This window comes from Schistocerca nitens, chromosome 5, assembly GCF_023898315.1.
Source record: "Schistocerca nitens isolate TAMUIC-IGC-003100 chromosome 5, iqSchNite1.1, whole genome shotgun sequence".
Taxonomy (NCBI): domain Eukaryota; kingdom Metazoa; phylum Arthropoda; class Insecta; order Orthoptera; family Acrididae; genus Schistocerca; species Schistocerca nitens.
Genome location: NC_064618.1, coordinates 781,241,546 through 781,258,069, shown reverse-complemented (window position 1 = coordinate 781,258,069; position 16,524 = coordinate 781,241,546).

The window sequence follows — 16,524 nt, the reverse complement described above, 5'->3', positions numbered from 1 at the left end:
CTTGGTGTCTGTTCTTTTGGACATGTCCGAAAGAACAGACACCAGACATTCATATAACTGATTCGTCTCGATGGGCAATGAATCGCCTTAAACCATTTTTCGCCTATTATGCAGAATGATATTCCTGTACTAGTGGTGTTTATCAGACCTACTTTGACGAGTGTCTAAAAACGTGTAGGATATGGCCAAGAACGCGACAGTGTTCAGGGGCCTAGCATATGTACCTGAAGAAGAAGATGCTTAGGCTTGCAAACGATGGTGTGCTTTGACAGAACTTCCATTTCGGTCGGAACCAAAAAACATACCGTTAATATTTCGTGATAATGCTTCCCATGTGCGGGAGATACACTTCCGATAACTTTGTGTCACAGCGCACTTGTATGTAGTTAGACATTTTCTTTTATTTTTTAACTTTCTGTTTATTTTACAAGGTAGACAGTATGATCCATTTATCAACATGACGTTGCTCTCCTCTGGTCTGGACGGATGCGCTGATTCGCATACCCCCCTGACGGTCATCGCTGAACACAATACGACCGCATTAATCAAAAGTGAATGGTTTCCGATCACAGCAATACTCCGCACGCAATTGCGATGTGTACGATAGCTTGTGCATGGCATGGTAATTCCCTAGTGCGGCTGCTGTTACTGCCGGACCAGTGGTACGGGTTGACGCACAGTGTTGCAGCGGGTCCATCGCTTGTTCTCAGATGGTAGCTGTAGATATGAAGGGGCTACGATTTACTTGGTGCACAAGACGGCAATTGTATTTTGTGGTGGTCAGACGTGGTCAACTGGAAACTTGACGACGAGGATGAATACCCCCATGTTCCTATGCAGTCCAAGGGCTGGGTTGTGTGGGGAAGGAGACCAGACAGCGAGGTCATCGGTCTCATTAGATTAGGGAACGACGGGGAAGGAAGTCGGCCGTGCCCTTTCAAAGGAACCATCCCGGCATTTGCCAGGAGATTTTTAGGGAAATCACGGAAAACCTAAATCAGGATGGCCGGACGCGGGATTGAACCGACGTCCTCCCGAATGCGTGTCCAGTGTCCAACCACTGCGCCACCTCGCTCGGTCTATGCAGTCCAACTTGGGGCCACTGCTACATAGGAATGCCCCACAAATCCTGGCGGCCAAATGGAGTTACATAACGAGGCCCCTTCCAAACTCTGTTAGGTGCTATGATATCAATGTCTCACACGAGCACACGACATCTCCGTGTCCATCACAGTGATACTTCAACATCTCATGTTGTTCACTCCGCTTGTTTACCCTACGAGGCCTGGTAGCAGCACCAAACAGGAAAAACCCTAATGCACTCGCGTTGCCGTTCTACCCGTTGCAGCGAATTGCAACCCTAATCATCTACATAACCGCTGATGGTATGTGCGTGTTCGAATTTATATTCACTCTGTCTTCTAGGCGTTTCACTATTTTGTCTGGCGGTGTACTGAACAAAGAAAACTTCCCCACGAGAAGAAAGAATGTGGTGTGGTGATTTTGTGCCGACAATTTTCATAATGGGGGGGGGGGGGGGGCAGAAAATCGATAATTTGCTCTCGGCTAATGCTGAACTTAATAAATCTATTTCCTTCTTACTATTCATTAAAAATATCTGAATATTTGAGCACACAGGATATAATAAGTAAGTGTTTAACTAGGAATACAGGGTGATTTTTTCCACTGTGTACAAACTCTAGGGATTGATCGATGAGAGGATACGGAACGAAGAAAGATCTAATAAACTTATGTCCAGAAATGCACGGTTTCCATGCTAGGGACCATTTATTCAATCATACATTGTCACAGAGACTGCGGTCTAATAACCAGAAATCGTACGGTTTGAGATCTGGTGAACGAGTAGGCCATGTAATTGGACCCCCTCGTCCGATCCATCGACCAGGGAAGACACGATTGAGATGCGTCCGGACGTTAATGGCGAAACAGGCTGGAGTACTATCATGTAGCAGCCACATAACCCTTCGAATCATCAAGGGCACTTCTTCCAGCAGGGGAGGAAAAGTCACCAGCAAGAAACGCCGATATTTCCGGTCTGTTAGGCGACGTGGAGGGAAGACTGGTCCCAAAATATGGGCGCCAATTATCCCGGCCCACACATTCCGGCTGCACCGATGCTGATGATTCGCTGTCACCATAGCATGCGGGTTGTGCATATTATCTCGCAGATGACTGTTAATGGAAGTTGATACCACTCTGCGAAATGGCGGCCTCAACTGTGAATAGGATGGATGACACAGATCCCCGAATCGTGGTTGTCTGGTGAAAAAACCAGTGACAAAACTGTTTCCGATGTGCGAAGTGTGTCGCTAGTAAGCCCTGCACACGCTGTAAGTGATAAGGGTAGTAACAACTGTCATGGAAAATGTTCCACATGGTCGTTTCGCTTACCCTGTACTGGCGGGCCAACCACCACAGTGCTAATCACATTTTCCTCCAAGTCTGGTGTCCGAACACTTCAAGTACGTCCTTCATGATTTCCTACTTCCTGAAACGACCCTATCTCAGACAAACGTCGAAACAGTGTTGCAAACATTGAATGCTGTGGTTGTTGTCGTTGGGGATAAGCCTCCTGATACAACCTTGCTGCCCGCCACCCGTTGCCATTCGCCTTTCCGTAAGCAAACTTCATGTCGGCAAGCCCTCGATTCGAATACGGAATCATTGTGTACAACGTTGCATCACATCCACTACAAGATGAGACAGCAAGAGAAGTGAATGGGACATGACATTATCAAAGACTAAAGCAGGAGAGGGCTTGTTTGAGACTACACTACTACGAATGGTGAAACCAAACGAGATTGTGGCTGCAATATTGCTGGGAAGCAGTTGAATACTGATTAGGTGGCATAGGTATACTTTTTAAGCCAGCGATAAATAACAGTAGTTAAGAAAACTTAAAAGTTGAAGGAGAAATGTGAAAAAACTAAAGAAAAAGAAATAATAGTAGGAAGATCTGACGCCGATTAAAAGGAAATGAATGATTTTCCTGTGAAGTCAGTGGGAGAGGAAAGTGTTGTTGGGAAACTATTGTTAGACGTATAAGAATGAACACTTAGGTGAACGAGTACATCATAAGTCTATAAGTGGGAAGCATGACACAGCCGAAAGAACTGTACGACAAAGAAAAATGTATGAATGATTAGAATCCAAAGAAGGCAGAGAAGGAACTCGAGAAGAAATTGTAGTTTTGCAGTTATTCTTAGAAGGAGGTGCTTGCACTTGGTTCTCATAGAAGTATAAGGATGTTTACGGCCATAGAGAGAGATTTAGGTATCATAAACCGGAAGAAGACGTCACGGTTAAATACGTTTTGGAACTGCGAAAAGTAGTACGGGTAGAGCAAAGAAAAGGGAGCCAAAGCGAAATCGAGCATTAGCGAAATAAATTCAGACAGAAAGAGCAAAAGGCAGAGGTTCTGGGGGAAAACTCAATGAATCCAGATGTTCTAGGTGCTTTTGAAGAAAAAAAGATAAAAGGGATAACTGGAAACTTTTTGAAGTAACATGTGGGTTACGCGCCTGTGTCTCCCGTATATGATAAAACTCTGTGGAAACACCGTATAAAATACATAATACTTTTCTATCCATCAAGGGTATAAATACTGTTGGAAGGTGCCTCGTGATGACTGGGCGTTGTGTGATGTCCTTAGGTTAGTTAGGTTTAAGTAGTTCTAAGCTCTAGGGGACTGATGACCATAGCTGTTAAGTCCCATAGTGCTCGGAGCCATTTTTTGAACTGTTGGAAGGTTATAAAAATAAGGAATAAGAAAGGAAATGAAGACAAAATGTATATAAGAAGATGACGACAAACAGAACACCAGAGAGTTAATTTCAAGAATCTGATGACGAACACAGCCGTAAAGATATTTTTACCGTTATAACGTACGCAACAGTATAGGAAGTAACGTGAGGGAGGTACAGCTAGAATCTGTAGAATGTCAGATGACGGGTAGAGCAACTTACCAAACGAAATTAGCATCTACTAATAACAGGATATAACAACGTTGACTGTATCTCCTATTCACTGTAGTCCGAAACTTGAGAACTGACTATCACGGACTAAATTCGAAACTAGATATACACCAAATCAGTTTGGGAGAGTGGGATTTGTAACTGTACCATGAGAGTGTAGATGTGAGAGGTCTACTCAGGTACATAAAATTAGTTGTATTCATCTCACCCTCTTATATATGTGAGAGGTCTAAAAGTAGTTGTATTCAGCTGATCCTCTTATATACAACTAAATCGTAATGAAATTGTTTAACTGTGGCGATGAAAGTTTTAAGTTCTCTTTTTTCTAATAAATAAACTTAACAGGACGTGAGTAAATTCAGCTGTGACACAATATCAGTGTTTTAAGACGTTGTCGACAGGTCGCTAAATTTAATTCTTCTTACCTTGTTCGTTGTTATTTTAATATTTTGTTGCTTTACTTTTTGTTATTGTTAAAAACAGTAAGGCGCCGACAGCAGCCATGTAGTAGATGTTTCCGATTATTAATTACAAAAGACCTCTGCTGATATTTTTCTCTTTTATATCTGGCCATATCGACAGATTTACTTAAGGCCTTGGAAAACATTGCTTCTTTAGTTGTACTTTCAAATTTTGTGTTCTACAGGGTGGTCGGAAACAGTCTGAAAAGCTTGGAAGGATTTTGCAGGGTAGGTTGTCAGGAGAAATAATTGTTAGTAAAAAAGTCGATACCCTGCGCAGTTTCCAGGTTAATTAGCATTGAAATTAGCCAATCACGCCGTTGCGCGTACAAATTCCAGCTTTCCGCCAGATATAATTAGCGTCAGTCGTTCTAAAAGATAGCGCATGAGACTTCAATGCAAATTAACTCGGAAACGGCGCAACGTATCGAGTTTTTTCTTAACAATTGGGGCGTTGAGATCAGAAACAGGACTTGTCATCATTTTTGGGGTATATGAGTTATTGGGTAGTTGGTATTTTCACACGATTCCGTATCTGTTGCTTCTAAAATGGGACTTGTTCAGTGATTTTTCCCTGTCAAAATCAGTGTTGAAATTACATTTCGTGCAGAAAAAGGGCTCGTCACAGAGACAACTCCCCATATTTCACGAAAGAACATGAGGCGTGAGGGCAGCACTGTAGCGGTCTGCAGTAATCAGCTATGAGATTTCCAAATGGCTCCGGCGACGGAACCGTCAGACGAGTCCGAAGACGATCTACAGGAATTTAGAAGGAAGAAAAGACGCCCTGAATTGAGGAAGAGGAATGTGATTAAGCAAAATAAGGTCAAGGATTTGGAGCATGCCGACTGGAAAGGAAACGTTGTTCCTAGGAGGGAAACAGGTGCAGATTGCAGGTAAATAGTCATACAATGTTCATTGAATTCTCTGTACATAATGTAATATTCTGCAGGAGAGACAAGTTGTGTGGAAACATTGTACTAAAATGTGAATATAAATTCCTTTCACGGACGCAAAGTTGAAATTTATGTTTCAGTTGTAATACAGGAAATCGGTAAAAATATGTTATTCGCCGAGTATATAGGTTAATAATACGCTAATATCTATTTACAGATGCCGGCGGAAATGTTTTGAGAAGTTCTCATTTGCTGAGGAGAAACTATTGTTGACAGAATTCAACAATATGCCCAACGAAGATGGACAGGTTGGGTACTTGAGTGCTCACATTCTTCCCTTCTTTCCAAAAGCAAGGCGACAACGCTCAAATTCCATTAATAATCGTGGAAGGACAGCAAATTATTATTATAAGGTAAATGGCATGACAACTGTAATATTATTTTATTAACGATTTCGTTCCCGAGTTATGTACATCTTTGATCCACGTTTTGCAAAATTTTTAAGGCAAATTGTTAAGGCATATATTTAATAGGGACACAGTATTACGATTATGTAGATTTTTGTTTTATGATACTAATTCACTTGTATCTGCAGGTCAAAGTTGGCTTCAAGGGAATTATGGTATGCAATGAAGCTTAATTATTGCACTCCATGGCATATCGAAACGCCGAGTAGAGAGACTGTGCCGCTTAAGTCTATATTTCAGTACAATGACTGTTGTTTAAATAAAAAAGGGGATAGATATGTCAGACATGTTCTATTACCATTTTCTATTAGTTGCCTTCATCCTATGATTACAGACTGTTGGTATAACATTCTATTCTTCTTCACGAGTTTTTGGGACTAACTACAAGGATTGGGAATAATGCTATTCAGAATTATACAGTTTTTTCAATATATCTCAGAACATCAATTGAGTGACATATCCCCTTTTTGATCTCAACGCCTCAATTGTATCTTAGCAGGCCCCATCAGGCAACATCTTTACAAGCTTTCCAGGCTGTTTCTGACCACCTTATACACGATGTCCCAACTTTTAAGCTAAAATTATTATAATGGCAGAGTAACCTAAGGTGAAGACTTCGAGGTACGGAAATGATATTGGGAAACGAAAGTTTCTCTTTTTTATTGATGTGAACAACTTAAACCTATTGCAACAACTTAAGGTCATAGCCCCTGTTAAAAAGGTTATGACCGACAGCCTCTATGGACATAATACAAAGTCGTATAAAATTGTACCTCAGACGCTCAAATATCCCTGCAGTGTTTTGTACCATGAGACAGGTAGCCAGGACGTTAACTACAAGTTCTCCTTTTGTTTTTACTGGCTTTTCCTGTGCCAAGGACTTCATGTAAAGCACAGGGAAAAAGTATACCGTGAAGGTGAAACAGTCTACTGCGCATCTCTTTCCGTTGTAATGCTACAAATGTCGACGGAGTAAGGTAAGTAATTTTTTGGTAATGTTACAAATGTCGATGGGGTAATGTACGTAATTTACAAACACATGTATCAAACGCATTGCTCAATCGGTTCCTCGTAACGCCTGATCTGTATGTTTCCTGCTATTGGTTCCTTCTCTCAAAATATCCAGTTTAATTTCCTCTGCCATCTGTACTATTTTGACCGTCATGGTTTGCTATACGCTGCGGAGTACTACGTCACTTCTTTCAGGGCATGCCATGAAAAATATTGTTAGTGTTGCTAAAGGAACATTTTAGTTCTGAAGACGTCAGCGAACAATAATTTATTAATCACAATATCGTTAAAGATCTGCCATTCCATACGGAATAAATATTGTCATTGTGAGTTCAATGCTGCGTGTGTTTGAGGCGGGAAACCTATTATAACATCACATTTAGATGTAACTGGGAAAATAAGATAATTCAAATTAGCCACTTACCGGTTATGCGAAAGCGTTTGAAAAGATTAAACGTAAAGTGCTAGAGGAATCACTAAAGAAATGGATTTAAAGCACATCTGATTTGGCAACTGAGTAATTATGCAAAAAGAATAAATTGTTCAAATGGCTCTGAGCACTATCGAATTAAACATCTGAGGTCATCAGTCCCCTAGAACTTAGAACTACTTAACCTAACTAACCTAAGGACAACACACACATCCATGCCCGAGGCAGGATTCGAACCTGCGACCGTAGCGGTCGCGCGGTTCCAGACTGAAGCGCCTAGAACCGCTCGGCCACACCGGTCGGCCAAAAAGAATAAAATAATGATCCGTACTGTAAGGAATGGGACAGGTGTCGGTATTAATCGAGGAGTTAGACACATTTCCATGTTCATATTAGTATAAAATGCATTCTTTTAAAATGTGATGTACACATGCCAGTACACCACAAGCACTGTATACTGATTTCTCTTCCTACCGGAGGAGGAATCAAAGTGTCAGAGGACAGTGCCCTATCCAGAAGGGTGTTGAGGCCCACCAAAGCGGTCGGCAGAAGAAACGCCCCGGGTGCGTCGTTGGTTTCACCGACCTCAGCTTATTGTTCCTCGACGTAACCATTCCCCATCCCATAGACGCGTGGTCCTCACCTCGACAGCGAGGAACTGCATGTCCGGAAGCAACCTATTCAGGAATTGTATGTTGCAAGCAGGTATTCTTAGCTGCTTCTTCCGCTGCTTCATTTCCCAGGATGCCAAAGTGCCCTGGCACCCAGCAGAATGACACTTCCTTGCCCTGCCTCTGTAAGTGGATAGCGTATCGTGGATCAGCTGAAGATACTTTGCTGTTGGATACATGTGACGGATAGCTTTAATGTACCAGGTAAGCGAATATTGAGAACACGTTCTGGAAATAATACACGAGCGCTGGAAACAACTTACCAGCTGGCCTGCCTCCAATTTTAGGAGACGATGAATCGAATGTGGTGCGTGGTTTAGGGTTCTTTGTGATATCCGAGCTTCTCAGTAGTATCTTAGGGAGAAGATTTTAATGTTTCCCGGGTGATTGCTTCATCTGCTATTTCTCCTACTGTTCAGTCAGGCATAGTTCGCTGTTACGCTATTTTAGATTATGAGTAGTTACGATCTGTGTACATTAATAACAAGCTGCCTTGAGATGTACATCTATTTGTGTTCTGTGTGAAGGTGTGAGTGTGAGAGAGAGAGGGTGTTTCATGGTGGCATTTTATATTTTACCTTCTGGTGCACACTTTTCACGAAGCCACGTCCGCATTCAGCTGATTGAGACGGAGCACTGATGACGTCGCTGTTGAGCGCCCTCCACCACCGCCACCACAACCACAACCACCAAATTTGTGCCGGCCGGTGTGGCCAAGCGGTTAGTCTGGAACCGCGTGACCGCTACGGTCGCAGGTTCGAATCCTGCCTCGGGCATGGTATGATCATGGAAGAATGATAGTTGCTCCATTAATGGTGAAGCTCCATCTTGAAGGGATAAATTTGATCATGTTGCCATTAATAAATTTTTCTAATAAAAGGTCAAACCTTTATTTGTAGAGCTTAAATCTCCTTAGGTTAGTTAGGTTTAAGTAGTTCTAAGTTCTAGGGGACTGATGACCTTAGAAGTTAAGTCCCATAGTGCTCAGAGCCATTTGAACCATTTTTGAACCAAATTTGTATTGGCGATTTCATTCAAAATGGTTGATTGTATTAAATGACTCGTTAGAAAAAAATAATTTTAATTTCTTGGCCCTGTATTTGCCGGTGATTAACTGATATCTGGAAAATCTGAATAAAGGTTCAGGTTACAGTACATAAGTTCAGTCAAATTGTCATTAAATACTAGTATTTCAAGAATTGGAAATTGAAACCGATAAGAGACAAAACTATTATAGATGGGAAAATAAACGAACAAGAAGGAGAGTTTAAATACACTCCTAGGAAAAAGAAATTATCCGAAAAAAATGGTTCAAATGGCTCTGAGCACTATGGGACTTAACATCTGTGGTCATCAGTCCGGTAGAACTTACGAGGTGCATTCAAGTTCTAAGGCCTCCAATTTTTTTTTCTCCGGACTGGAAAGAGATAGAAACATGAGCATTGTTTTAAAATGAGGCCGCGTTCATTGTAAATACGTCCCAGAGATGGCAGCACCGTACGACAGATGGAATTTTACCGCCAGCGGCGAGAATGAGAACTGTTTTAAATACTTAAAATGGCGACGTTTTCCTTACTTGAACAGCGTGCAATCATTCGTTTTCTGAATTTGCATGGTGTGAAACCAATTGAAATTCATCGAGTTGAAGGAGACATGTGGTGATGGAGTTATGGATGTGTCGAAAGTGCGTTCGTGGGTGCGATAGTTTAATGAAGGCAGAACATCGTGTGACAACAAACCGAAACAACCTCAGGCTCACACAAGCCGGTCTGATGACATGATCGAGAAAGTGGAGAGAATTGTTTTGGGGAATCGCCGAATGACTGTTGAACAGATCGCCTCCAGAGTTGGCATTTCTGTGGGTTCTGTGCACACAATCCTGCATGACGACCTGAAAATGCGAAAAGTGTCATCCAGGTGGGTGCCACGAATGCTGACGGACGACCACATGGCTGCCCGTGTGGCATGTTGCCAAGCAATGTTGACGTGCAACGACAGCATGAATGGGACTTTCTTTTCGTCGGTTGTGACAATGGATGAGACGTGGATGCCATTTTTCAATCCAAGACAAAGCGCCAGTCAGCTCAATGGAAGCACACAGATTCACCGCCACCAAAAAAATTTCGGGCAACCGCCAGTGCTGAGAAAATGATGGTGCCCATGTTGAGGGACAGCGAGGGCGTAATCCTTACCCATTGCATTCCAAAGGGCATTACGGTAACAGGTGCATCCTACGAAAATGTTTTGAAGAACAAAGTCCTTCCTGCACTGCAACAAAAACGTCCGGGAAGGACTGCGCGTGTGCTGTTTCACCAAGACCACGCACCCGCACATCGAGCTAACATTACGCAACAGTTTCTTCGTGATAACAACTTTGAACTGATTCCTCATGCTCCCTACTCACCTGAGCTGGCTCCTAGTGACTTTTGGCTTTTTCTAACAATGAAAGAAACTCTCTGTGGCCGCACATTCACCAGCCGTGCTGCTATTGCCTCAGCGATTTTCTAGTGGTCAAAACAGACTCCTAAAGAAGCCTTCGCCGCTGCCATGGAATCATGGCGTCAGCGTTGTGAAAAATGCGTACGTCTGCAGGGCGATTAAGTTGAGAAGTAACGCCAGTTTCATCGATTTCGGGTGAGTAGTTAATTAGAAAAAAAATCGGAGGCCTTAGAACTTGAATGCACTGCGTAGAACTACTTAAACCTAACTAACCTAAGGACATCACACACATCCATGCCCGAGGCAGGATTCGAACCTGCGACCGTAGTGGTCACGCGGTTCCAGACTGAAGCGCCTAGAACCGCACGGTCACCGGCCGGCTATAAATTATCCGAATGGGATCAAAAATCGGCAGATATTATGTACGCCCACAGACAAAAAAATGAAGACAATTTCAGAAAAAAATTGGATGATCTATTCAAGAGAAAGGTCTTCACGAATTGAGCAAGTCAATAACGCGTCGGGTGGCAGTCACGCTGGTACCAACCACTGTCCGGGGTATCTCCAGACACGTCTTCACTGGTCGTCGGGGCACAGTTCGAAGCGCGTCTCATCACTGAAGACAATTCTACTCCAGTTAATGAGATTCCATACCGAAGACAGATGTGGGATACGAACGTGGCTGTCGTCCACCATCCGGACCCGCAGCCAGGAATGATCGTCTGGGGTGACATTTGTTTTCATCGCAGCACCCCTTTCGTTGTCATCCGAGGGACCCTTACAGCGCGACGGTACGTCGACGATATTCTACGCCCTGTATTGTTGCCCATAGTGGCTAGCCAGCCTGGGCTGACATTTCAGCAAGATAATACCCATACGCACACGGCGAGAGTTTCTGCTGCTTTCCTTCGTGCTTGCCAAACACTATATTGGTCAGCAAGGTCGCCGGCTCTCACCCCAACAGACTCCGTGTTCTGCGCTCATAGCCAGCACACTGCGCCTGGTGCACGCGGCGCTCGGGGACCACAGCACAGCTACGGCAGCTGAGAATGGGCTTATAACAGTCCGAAACCGGTCGTGTGAAAGTAAAGTAATTTACAAGGGGTATTTTCAACCTCTGCCGACAGAGCCGCGTGGGATTAGCCGAGCGGTCTGAGGCGTTGCAGTCATGGACTGTCCGGCAGGTCACGGCGGAGGTTCGAGTCCTCCCTCGGGCATGGGTGTGTGTGTTGGTCCTTAGGATAATTTAGGTTAAGTAGTGTGTAAGCTTAGGGACTGATGACCTTAGCAGTTAAGTCCCATAAGATTTCACACACATTTGAACATTTTTTTCTGCCAACAGAGAAAGGTTGGAGCATTATGGGCAGAGCCTTCCAACCAGCTCCGGATTATTACGATCTAACGTGCCAGTTGGACGGAATTTGGCACGGTATCCCTCAGGTGAACATCCAACACTCTATCTATCGATGTCATGCCGAGTACTGCTTGCATAAGGGCCAGAGGTGGTCCAACACTTGCTCAATTTCCGAACATCTTTCTCCTGGATAAATCATCCAATTTTTTTGAAATTTTAATCATTTGCTCGTCTATGCATGTACATCACTGAACCGGGATGGGATTCCTGGCATTGCCTCTTCAATTCCTGGCGCCACTAGCTCGATCTGTCGCGTGATGTCCCTCTGGTTTGATACCACTAAGATATTTGCTCGAGGTTGTTGATGGGGTGTGGGGCGTGTTGTGGCGGCGAGCTGGCGAGTGGTAACGGAGCGAGTAGGACGGTGTGAGAGGTCTGCCCGGCGAGTGAGGCGAGAACTTGCGCAAGCGTCTTGGGCACGGAGTCCGGCGAGTGGCTGCTGGGTATTCTTAAGAGCCGATTTGAATCCGTGGCTGACTTTGACAGTCGTCTTCGTGCATAGCCTGGCCAGCCAGCTCTGGGGTGTGGCAGACCGATGAGAGAGTTGAAGCCAGTTTCGCTGGGCTGTGTTCTGTGCTCCTTTTTTCAACCGGCAAGCTTCAGCTTCGATTCGTAAACTCCAGATAAGTTTTAGATTTTGAGATCTTAATTGGTATTATTGAAAGCTTGACTATTCCATTTTAATTGAATTAAGAGCTATTTCGTAATTTGGGTTAGCTGAAACTCTTATGAATTAAGGCCTACCCGGTTTTAGTGCCCTATTATCATTTTCAATCTGTCCGCCCCCGGTAGTTGAGTGGTCAGGGCGACAGAATGTCAATCCTAAGGGCCCAGGTTCGATTCCCGGCTGGGTCGGAGATTTTCTGCGCTCTGGGACTTTGTGTTGTGTTGCCCTAATCATCATCATTTCATCTCCATCGGCGTGCAAGTCGCCGAAGTGGCGTCAAATCGAAAGACTTGCACTCGGCGAACGGTCTACACGACGGGAGGCCCTAGTCACACGACATTTTATTTATACTCAATATATGTTGTAATTAACTGAAATTGTAATCGACAAAGTGCTATTTATGTCAATAAGGTAGTAACAGGAAATGACACATGATGGAAATGGGCGCTAACCTTTCGCCCTTTATCCATAATTGTAGGTTTCAATCACATGTACCGACTTCCGTACGGTTCGGACAGTTCCTCCACGGTGCGTCGTTTCTTTCGTCTGAGAGTGTATGTAGGGTGGAATTTTTAATTTTCCCAGTCAGATGATGGAGGACTAGCATTGGCCAGATTCAGATGTTTCCGTGGAATTACACAAAGTATAGTGAAACATAAATTTTGGAAACATTACTTAAGCTTTACAACGTAACAGCCTTGCCTTTGCTGCTGTATGGTAGCGAAAGTTGGATCCTAACATCAAACCAATTACAACATATCGACTCATCATAGATGAAGTTCCTCCGCTTTGTAGAGGAATATACCTCATTGGACTATAAAAAAAGCACTGATATGAGACTCGAACAAAATGTTGAACCCATTACACTTGTCACTGAAAAAAAAGAAAAAAAAACAGATTAAGTGGAAAGACCATATCCAGCGTATGCCTGATAGGATAACTAAAGCTGTAGAGCTATATAACCAAGAAGAAAGACAAACGTTGAATGGTCCTTAAAGAGGCGGTGTGAACAGTCCTGAGGTGGAACAAAAATGATTCAAATGGCTCTAAGCACTATGGGACTTAACAGCTGAGCTCATCAGTCCCCTAAACTTAGAACTACGTAAACCTAACTAACCTAAGTACATCACACACATCCATGCCCGAGGCAGGATTCGAACCTGCGACCGTAGCAGCCGCGTGGTTCCGGACTGAAGCGCCTAGAACCGCTTGGCACCCGGGGCCGGCGAGGTGGAATAGGCTAAAAGGATAATCATTTGTGATGGAGAAATTTAGATATTAAGACTATTTTTGTTATATGCAGCAACTAGCTGAGTTGTTCAGTTTTAGAAGAATTTTACCATTTTTTCAAAAAAATTCTTTATTCAAAATAACAATTGATACGTGATCAACCCAGTACCCAGCTACATTAGCGGGTCGTAATTCTACATTTACATTACAATTACTGCAGCTACATTATTTACTAAAGGTTGTGGTTGTATTGCTATTATTATTCCACTATGGGCGTCTCTAGGTTATGCTATTGTTATTGATTCTGCATCTTACTTGGCTTTGCTAAATTACCTACAAGGTTAATTCATTGATGTCGGTTGCTGTTTGTATACTACGTTGTGCAATACTTAAACTAATCTATACTACCTTCAGCGTTTCAGGTGTGCCAGCATGATGTAAAAACGTACATTATCGGCCATGCCCACAGAGCTAATCCCAGTGGGCATGCCCCTGGCATCGGACTAGCCCAAGATCTTGAATTCTCTGCTGTTCTATACTAACAAGTTATCCTATCTTAACCTACATCTAACCTAATTCTTATTCCTACTGTCATGTTTTGTGCTTTGTCAAGATCTATGGGTTATGCACGACCCCCCTAACCCAAGACATGGCAGATCCCAGCCGTGGGGCGGCTATACTAATTTTGGTTGTTCCTTCGGAATTCCCTTTAGACTTTACTTGAGATTTCATTTGATAGTTCATTTAGAATGTGGAATGTGTCCTGTTGCCTGAGCAAATGGTGCATGGCGCGATTGGGTAATTGTTGCCTTAGTTGTGATGCAACGTCATCGAAAAGGGGGAACTCATACATCACATGGTCTGGAGTGCCCTGTATGGCGCCACAGTCACACGATGGAGTAGTCCGCTTCCCGAACCGGCATAGATATACCGGATACGGTCCATGTCCGGTAACAAAATACAGCAGTCCACTGGTTGGTTTAAAATACCCGAGCTGCAGGCACTCCTTGACATTTGGCAGCTACTCATATGTTCTGCGCCCAGTTTCATCATCATCCCACTGTTCCTGCCATAATTCCTCACCCCTTCTTTTGATTTCGGCTTTATCCCCTACGTGTATATTTCAACTGTTTTCTCTCTTTTTCCTTTCTCTACTCAATACCAAGCTGTGTGCTCTGTGATATTTATATCAAGGGGACAGAGCCTCATTAATACTAGCAATGCCCCCCCCCCCCCCCAGGAGTTGTTCTATGTGCCCCTACCGAGAGCAGGAGCATATTCGGCTGCACCCTTCTTATGGCCGTGGCAGGCGTGACACTCGTGAGACTGTGCGCCCAGACTCATGTACCATATCCTACGATGGAATTTAGCGTGCTGTTATGGTACAGCTTTATTAGATCTGGTGGTAGGTGGAAACGTTTATGGCCGATTCCAATTACATTGTTGAGTGTTTCAAGCGATCTCTGTGTTACGGTATCAATGTGTGTCGCTATTTCTACCTATCGTCGACGACTACTCCCAAGTATCAGACCTCGTGGCACCGAAAAACTGATGAGCCGTCTGTTTTGACTGTGGGATTTCTACTGAGTTGTCTCCTCCGCTTTTTTTTCCACTTTCGTCCCAATTGCCACTGAACCGTAGGGGGGCTTGGCATTTATATCCGCCATCGCAAACGAATTTACAACCCCGCAATGCCATTGCAACCTGAACTAGTTTATCTAAAAACTCATCAATTTCCATATTGAAAGTACATGTTGACGAGGCATAGTACTCCAACAGGCGACTGAAGTTCCAGGACGTTGCAGTGGTCATCGGAAAGCTGTGAGAGGACCCTGGCTCTCAGCACCTTAATTATGACTTCAATTGCTGCTTTTGGCTCCGCTTCACTGCAAATCACTTGCCAATTTGCCGCTGTGCAAGGGATCTGCCCAGTGAGGGGGTACGGGTAATGCAGAGGACGTCCAGACTCCTTTCCTCCGCCACTCTTCGAAGTTCCTGCATTACCATTTAACTATTGCGTGCGTTTATCTGTCCTATATTAAGCTTAGTGGTCATGGGAAGTATGTGCGAATGTGTGATTCCGGCCAATTGTTTCTCCAGTCATGTGCTATTCTTCCATTTGTTAGGACAGATTGATCGTATAGCTCATCCAGGTTGAACTTTTCGTTTCTTCTTTCGAAATACTTTCTTAACTAATCTCGCAGGGCTCCGAAGTCAGGGGGGGGGGGGGGGGGAGATTCATCGTCTTGAGCTGTATCCTGTCCACAGCCTCCATTAACGAAAAGGTGACATCTCTGCCATACTCGTGGCGGACACAAACCACATGCCTCAGAGCTGTAGTGAGGACGGCCGACATCTCCAGGCGTACTAGCTTCAACGCTTGTTCCACGTTTGGGCATACCCTAACAGGGTCCATCCCCAAAACTCTCTGAGAAGTTGAGTCTGTTGATTCATTTGCATTGCTCGTGATATTAACCTGCATTTGCTCTCTTAAAATCATAACATTCTACCTCATCACTGGTCGATTCTCTACCACAAGATGCTCTCTTGTTCTTTCCTGATCTTCTGACGGCCTCTGTCCCCAGCTTGGAGAAGAGGGAGCATCTTCTGAACCACAGGGGTCAGTTTGAATACATATGTCCTTTGTCTCGATTTTCCGAGTTCAAGACCCGGTGAACTTTTGTAAAAATTCTCTGAAACTGCCGGACCTCATTGTGTCCCTCCTCCTTTTTCTCGGGGACTTTCTCTTAGGCTTCCTGTGTTGAGGTTAGCCTCAACCATAATCATTCTAGCTTATTTTTCGTTGACAGGACTGCTGCTTGGCTTATCTTACCAGTTTTCAC